Genomic DNA, 7,429 nt, shown 5'->3' on the forward strand with positions numbered 1-7,429 from the left:
CCTGCTAACTGGCACTTGTATTTTTTAGTTTCATAACATTCTTTTCCCCAGATAGAAGTCTTTTTTTTCTTCACACAAGTTAATTGAATTTTAATTAACAAAGTTCTTCAAAAAGATTTTCGTTTAGTTACACGCATTCTGGTCACCTTTCATATTACATCAGTGCAGAATGAGAAAAAGACTGCAGGTGTCGTGATTTGTAACACGCCGTATTTCATCTTCTACGTTTGACTTTCTTCTGCAAAGTTATTTTTCCAGTAGAGAAGTGCCTTAGCGTTGTTCATTACCCTGACTGAGACTATGATGTATCCACAATGTGATATATGCACTTTACACATTTATTCAAATTTAAGAAATGCACCTAAAGAAGCAGCAGCATCTCGCCGTATTGCCTCTAGAGGGAGTTAAATCCATAACAGCTCTTTGTCATAACAGACCAGCATCAGTGTCAGTGAGTTATGGTAAACTGTGGCACTTGACCTTTCCCTGCTGTGGCCGAATGATGTCGTTTGTATTGTAAGCACGACCAAAGGAAATACAATCTACAAACAATGTACAATACTTATCGTATATTTCCTTTGGTAGGTGCATTCAGGACTTGTTTTCCTTCTAAGGTATTTAATCCCATGGATAATACATCCCCATCATCAATCGCAGTTGCAGATTATAGATTGGAATTTTTCATGATAATTAGTTAGAAATGTTGCTGTATACATCCACGTTTGGTGAATTGCGGCCTGTGGATATTGGAGCAGAGCAGTTTAAAGGGGGGGTTGAAGCCTCATTTGTCTAACTGGAGTGTTGATGTTTAGCGGGGAGCAGTATGCACAAGTCCGATGCTTCTCCTCGCTGTGGCTTCTGGTCTTTCATCAGTCACTGGGCTAAGGAACGCACCGCAAACACAGTGTGGGCTCTTTCTTTATGGGAATACTTCCTTGTTTGCGCTGCACTAGCTCAGGACCAGCGCAGTGAGACACTGACGAGACTGTCTTGAATCCTTTCGCCTTCATTGAGGCCGACTGCTGAATCTAAGCTTTGAGATTAAGTTAGCATGGCATTTAATTATGTTAAAATAAAATCTTCTTTAATTTTTCAATGATCCATATTTGAACCAAATCACAGATTATATCAGGCAATGACATTTAATATCAAATAAAATAATTGATAAATTGAATTGTTTTTTCAAAAAGAGGAAAAATGGTCAAATATAAAGATGAAATTATGAAATCTCCCTCCTCTCAGTCCCAGCAGCTTGGCGCAATGGATGTCAAAGAATAATGCTGGTCTTTGTATCCCAGTCTGAACTAGCCCCACCATCCCTTGGGGGTAGGAATATGTGTGTGTGTGTGTGTGTTTTGTGCGTGTTGGTGTGTGTGTATATGTATGTGGCATTGGGGTGCGCAAGGTTAAGGTCACTTGGTCAGTCCCTGTGACCGTCCAGTGAGAGAATCAGTCGGCACCTGCAAATGAAGTCGGGCAGGTGCATAAACCCTGCCGACCAAGGATGGATGCACACTACAACTTTTTTTAAATACCACGTTTATTCCTATTTTAGCCCATCTCTTCATTAGGCCTTGAGGTAGGCGAGGAGCAAAGAGTGCATGGCAGCATCCTTTCTGACATACATTTTGGCCAACCAGTTAAACCTCTACGTATTCTGAAAACTGAAGGACTTTTTGACTCTTTTTAGTTAATAAATGTTCCCATTTGTCCGTCTCGCTATTGGTTCTAGGTAGGTGGTGCTGTAGCACAGTGACCGTTTTCATATTACTGGCTCCATTTTGTTCAACATGTTTCTTTATAATAAGTAATAGTGAATGCAGCCATAACCTTTTTTATGATATGCCGTGTGTATCACTTCTCATTCCCCAGTACAGGCTACAATCAGATGTTACAGTCATAGGCTAATAAGCAGTCCACTCTCTAATATTCACATGACATTGCGCTAATCCATTTACGCTCTTAATCCTCAGACGCGTGAAAGTAGCAAACATACCGCCACGCTGCAAAGCTCTTGCCTGTGATATCCAAACTTTTTATGCCTCTGACTCATAAAATTCCCAGATGACAGTGTCAGCGTTGATCCGCTCTCCTGTCACCGGTTAATGAATTAGGCCGGGCGCAGCGTGGACAGCTATTGCTAGCGCGTGTCTCGCTGGGGTCTGTGAAAACACAGTGGTGCAGCCTGTGGCCTTATATGCAGGTTTTCTTCTGATGTTGCGTCGGTTGGCGCTGCAAATAGACCAGTGGCGATCCTGTGCATTCCCTCAGCATGAAGAAAGCACAAACAGTGACACGAGGCAGCAAAGGCTCTACAAAGTTATGTAAATAGACAAACACACACACACACACACACACACACATAAATACAGGATCTAGAAGTTTAGATGAATAATTACTGATGCATGAAATTCTATCATACGCAGAGCCTGGGAGGATTAGATCAATATAAACAAGGAGGAGTGTGTGTTTGTGTGCGTGTGTGTGTGTGTGTGTGTGTGTGCTGGGGTGATTGAGGGGATCATTTCATAGTAGAGGGATTGAGAAGGTAGTCAAGGACAAATAATCACTGTCAGCAAGAGCTGTCAGCTGTCAACACAAAGGGAGAGCAGTTGTATATAGAGCAGGTAAAAAAATAACTGTTTTTATAGACTGGCTTTTATGTTATTTTGTTATTGATATATATATATGTATTTATATATAGATATAGATATATATATATATATATATATATATCAGGGTTTGACTTTGACCCTTGTCTTGCTTTGTTCAGCCATACTTGAGCTTCCTGTTGTTGCCGTACTTTGCTGCTATGTTGGTCAACGCACTTTGTAGGCTGTTTTTTAAGGTCTTTTTTGTGTATATGGGCATGTGTGGCAAAGAGAGACCTTTTCTAGTCCCATTGAATAAGAACTAATAATCCTCCTTTTTTATTTACTACTTACCGAGTACGCTATCCGTCACCCCCTGTTTGCTAGGCCTACTAACAGGCTGCAGCTTTTTAAAATCAATTGTAAAGAGACAACTTTGTCTCATTCATTTCTCTACAATGAAGCAGATTTGTGCACTAGTCCTTTAAATTTGTGCTGTCTGTTGAGGTAAACCGCCCGGAGTATTCCCTGCATACACGTACATTATGAACACGTATGTGCACATGTAAGGGTGGAGCTGTCTGGTTCATGTGGGCGTCATTGACTCAAGTGTACTTTTTTCGCTTTTTCTGTGGCAGTGACCCCGGGAGGAATCCCCTCAGCAGGCCTGACTAATTTGGCCATGAGCGTGGCATTAACTACACATTCCTTCCGAAGTGGTGTCTCCACTTCCCTCTCCCCCTTGACGGCAACACTTTAAATAAACTGAGCGCAGGACTGTTAGCAAAGGCCACCGCTTTCTGTGTCTGACCCTTAGTACGACCTCAATTAATGTATTTCCTCTTATTTTTAGCCTCTCTTTGTGACGGGCCAGTGAATTGCCGAAGTGCAGAGTGTGACAGAAGGGAGAAAAGTAAAGAAAGTCTTAGCTCCCTTGAGTTGTGGAGGCGGGAGCTTCTTTGTCCCTCCAACTGGTAGAGGAAAAGTCAGTGAGCAAAGCCAGCCACCTTTTGACAAGAGTGAGAAAGTTTATATATTCTCTTCCCCCCTTTAACTCCAGCGTCGGGTCTCTTATGAAGCCGTGGAAAGACAATAACAGAGCGCTGGGGATCAAACACTGCTGCCCAGGAAATTTTAATCATCAGCGCACCACTGGCTTTTTTTCCCCCCCATCCGATGTTGCCAGGCAACAGGTGAGGCAGGCCCCAGATATTCTGTATGTGTATGCGTGTGGTATATTTCTAGTAGGGCAATGGGCGGCAGTGGCGATCAGGGTGTGTATAGAGGAACCGTAGGGTTATTTTATTAATCTGCATGGGGAGTCTATTCTCTTTCTCCTTGATAAAACCCTTTCAGCTCTTTCTTTAAGGCAGGTGGCCCGTCTGCCCTCGACTTTTGTCCTGTGATCATTCAGCTCGGCGGGGACCCGTGTCAGGCATCCCCCTTAAAGAGAGCCTTTGAGAGGAGGCTAAATTAATTAATTGTCGGTATGTGAGAGACACCGTTGTAGTTATGGAGAGTTGGCAAAGCCGAATCTCTCAAGAAAATCGAGTTTGCAATGCAAATACTGTTAATCATTTTTGTTGACTTTTTCAGAACATATGGTCTACAAACAGCCCTCGAGAATTATTACTCGCCATTGAAAGTTGAAAGAAGGCAGATGGCCTGAGCTTTATTTTTCTAGTGAACTATTTCCTCTCAACCTAAGAAGTTCTAATGGAAAGGCCCTGAATTAAAACATGTGTGAAAGTACAATTTACCCCTCGGTTTCTCACCCAGGCAGAACAACCCTAGCGAACCGCACTTGGAAAGAGAACCCGTCTTTTTATGAAGAAAATGAATGGCGACATTTTTCCATCCAGTGAAAAAAAAAAAAAGGGCTGTCCTTTTTTTAGCAAACGTGAGCATTGGACATAACGTTGGACATCGGCTTTGCTGGAGTTACCCGCGGTTAATGTTAGCTTGTTGATTTTGGGAACTGTTGAGACATGTGGTTTTAACAGTCAACAAATAGCTGCTCAGATGTTGCAAACATTAAGACTCTGGAGTGATGCTGCCTCTCTCTCAAACGCAACGCATGCTCACCGGCTGGAGTTGTCAGCTCTGAGTGACTTTGGAGGGGTAACTTCGGGATGCTGCCTCTCCACGTTGTTTTGGGCAGATTCAATCCTCGTATTGGAAAGGACGTACGTCAAAATTGAACACATAATTGGAGCCAGCAAGACTAACTGTTCTATATTGAGCCATGGAAGTTTTCCACACAGTGTCCACAATAGACATTCTTCTGAACTAGATTGAGAGCTTATAAACTGGAACCGTGTGAGGATGAGCCTATGTACCTATGAACAGCAGTCCTAATGTCATTCATTACATAACATTACATGTCATTAAGCTGACGCTTTTATCCTAAGCGACTTACAATAAGTGCATTTCAACCATAAGGAAACAAACCCAGAACAACAAGAAACAAGAAAGTGCGATTTCATCAAATAAGCCGTTTCACAACTTGCTATAGTTAAGAGCCGTTATCAGTAGGCTACAATTTAAGTGCTACAATTTGTTTAGTGTTTTTATTCAACGTGTAGTCTGAAGAGGTGTGTCTTCAGTTTGCGGTGAAAGATATAAAGACTCTCTGCGGTCCTGATGTCTTCAGAGAGCTCGTTGCACCATTTAGGATCGTAGTTTAGTGAGCTGGCATCTACTTGTTAGCGTAGTTGCATTGTTGTTAAGTAGAGCTAAAGCAGAATGTTACTAGTTATGAAGGTATATGTTACACAAAACTAATTCCTCAGCTGAGGATGCTGCTCGACGAACAATGACGGAACCACCAAAGTTATTCAAATCCATTTAATCCATGTAACAGTCGTTCATTTAAAACCCAAAAGTGTCGGTTTCATGATGGTGAAAGGTAATGTAATCATCTTTTTTACAGATGTGTTGGTCTCAGCGGATGTTGTATGTTTGCAGATTGTTAAGCCCTCTGGGCCCAACGTCTGATTTTGGGCTGTACAATCTTTTTTTGATTGAATTGCATTGACAAGTCAGTAGGATTAATTCACTGGATAACTGCTAAATTTCATGGTAATATGTTCTGAAATAGTTGAGATATTTTTAATCCATAGCCCCAACATTAAGTATTTTTCTATGTTCTGGTGTTATGGAAGGCGTTACTTAATACTTTGGTGAATCACAAACCTAAACACAAGCAGGTTGCTATGTTTCTGAAGAAACATAACAATAACCATAAATTATTTGCCAGTTCTTTGTCATTTTAGTCACAAAGTTTTATATTCGCCAACCAGGAGAAAGACTCTCCCCCAAAAGCGGCCGGAGGCACTGAAAATGAACAAGTTTTGATTATTTGCACACAAGCAATTCATTTCATGTTGGAAAACCAGTCATATAAAAACACCCAGGACCCATAAAACAGCAGGATTTAAGGGCTGGTGTTTTATGATGAAAGCCATAGCTCACTCCTGCTAATGAGCAGAGTTAGAGGGTTTAGCACGGACATGTGAACACACGGTGATTCTAGCTGAAAGTAGAATAAAGTCAGATAAACTAAAAATCTGTATTTGGCATTGTGTATGGTTTGATCTCATGGACCTACTCAAACAGGTTGTATATCGTAGGTACAAGAGCCGTAACCAAACCTTCCCAGCTAATTTGGGAAAAAAGGAGAAAAGTGTCATACATAATAAGTATTCCCTTCCTATGATACAGATATCAGCAAAATGTCTAAAAAATGTATATAATACTTTGATATATGTTGATGTAATAATTCCGTAGGGGTTGTTATACTGTGCATTCCAAATATTTAATACGAGTAAATGTTTAGAAACAAATAGGCTTTTTTTACCTCATGACATCAAATTCTCAGAAAAAGTCCATAAAACCTCAGATGACGTTAGTAAGTTGGAAATTCTTTTTGAACCCAAAGCAAACATGTTACGGTTCAATGGTAATGGAAGTATAAAAAATTGTCACAAATATTTTCAAACTGTTGTTACACAACATCAGAACTAACCACAGCAATTATGCTGAAGTAAAACTTTGTTTTTTGTGATGTTTCCCAGAACATAAACTTGTTTTGGATCCAAATCATTGACTCCATTGGCTGAGATCCCTGAGTAATGTGAAATATACCAACAACGTCTACCCACGGAGGACGCGCGTGGAGCTGGTCAGCACACATGCTCCACGTATGTGAAGCACATGAGGCCAGTAAAACATGACGGATCCTGCATCTGACTAAAAGAGAGGGGCGACTGAGTACAGTGGCTGTTTATAGCCAGTGATAATGGCCTCCATATAAAAGCAACGGTAGGCTAATTATGCGAGTGAGTTTGTGAGTTAGGGCGGTTGTTTTGTTGCTTGCTGCAAAGCAGTTTTCTTCTTTTTTTAATGTAAACGAAAGACAAAACATTTGTTTTGTCAACACTATTTTTTCATAAGGGCAACTAAAGCATGAATAAAGTATGGTTGTGGTCAGGGAACTAAAACCACTGGTATAATGATCATTACATGGTCACGGTTGACATTTTTTACACCGTTTTACACACATATTGATGCGATAAAAGTGTATTATAGAATGACAGAATCAGGCAGGACAATCCCATTGCAGTCGGGTTCAAATGGTACCAGAGAAAAGAAAGAAAATTTTGTAGGGCGTTTTGCAAACATGACTAAATTAATCTCCCAATTAACCAGCAATCTGGTGAAGAGTCAAAGATCGCTATTACAATCATCACTGAGGGTTCGGTGTCCAAATTCAGTCAAATTTGAAATGTGCTCATATCATTGTCTTAACTTTTGGGTTGGAGCCTAAAATGGTTTCT

Source organism: Gasterosteus aculeatus, chromosome 20 (assembly GCF_964276395.1).
Source record: "Gasterosteus aculeatus chromosome 20, fGasAcu3.hap1.1, whole genome shotgun sequence".
In the NCBI taxonomy this organism is placed as follows: Eukaryota; Metazoa; Chordata; class Actinopteri; order Perciformes; family Gasterosteidae; genus Gasterosteus; species Gasterosteus aculeatus.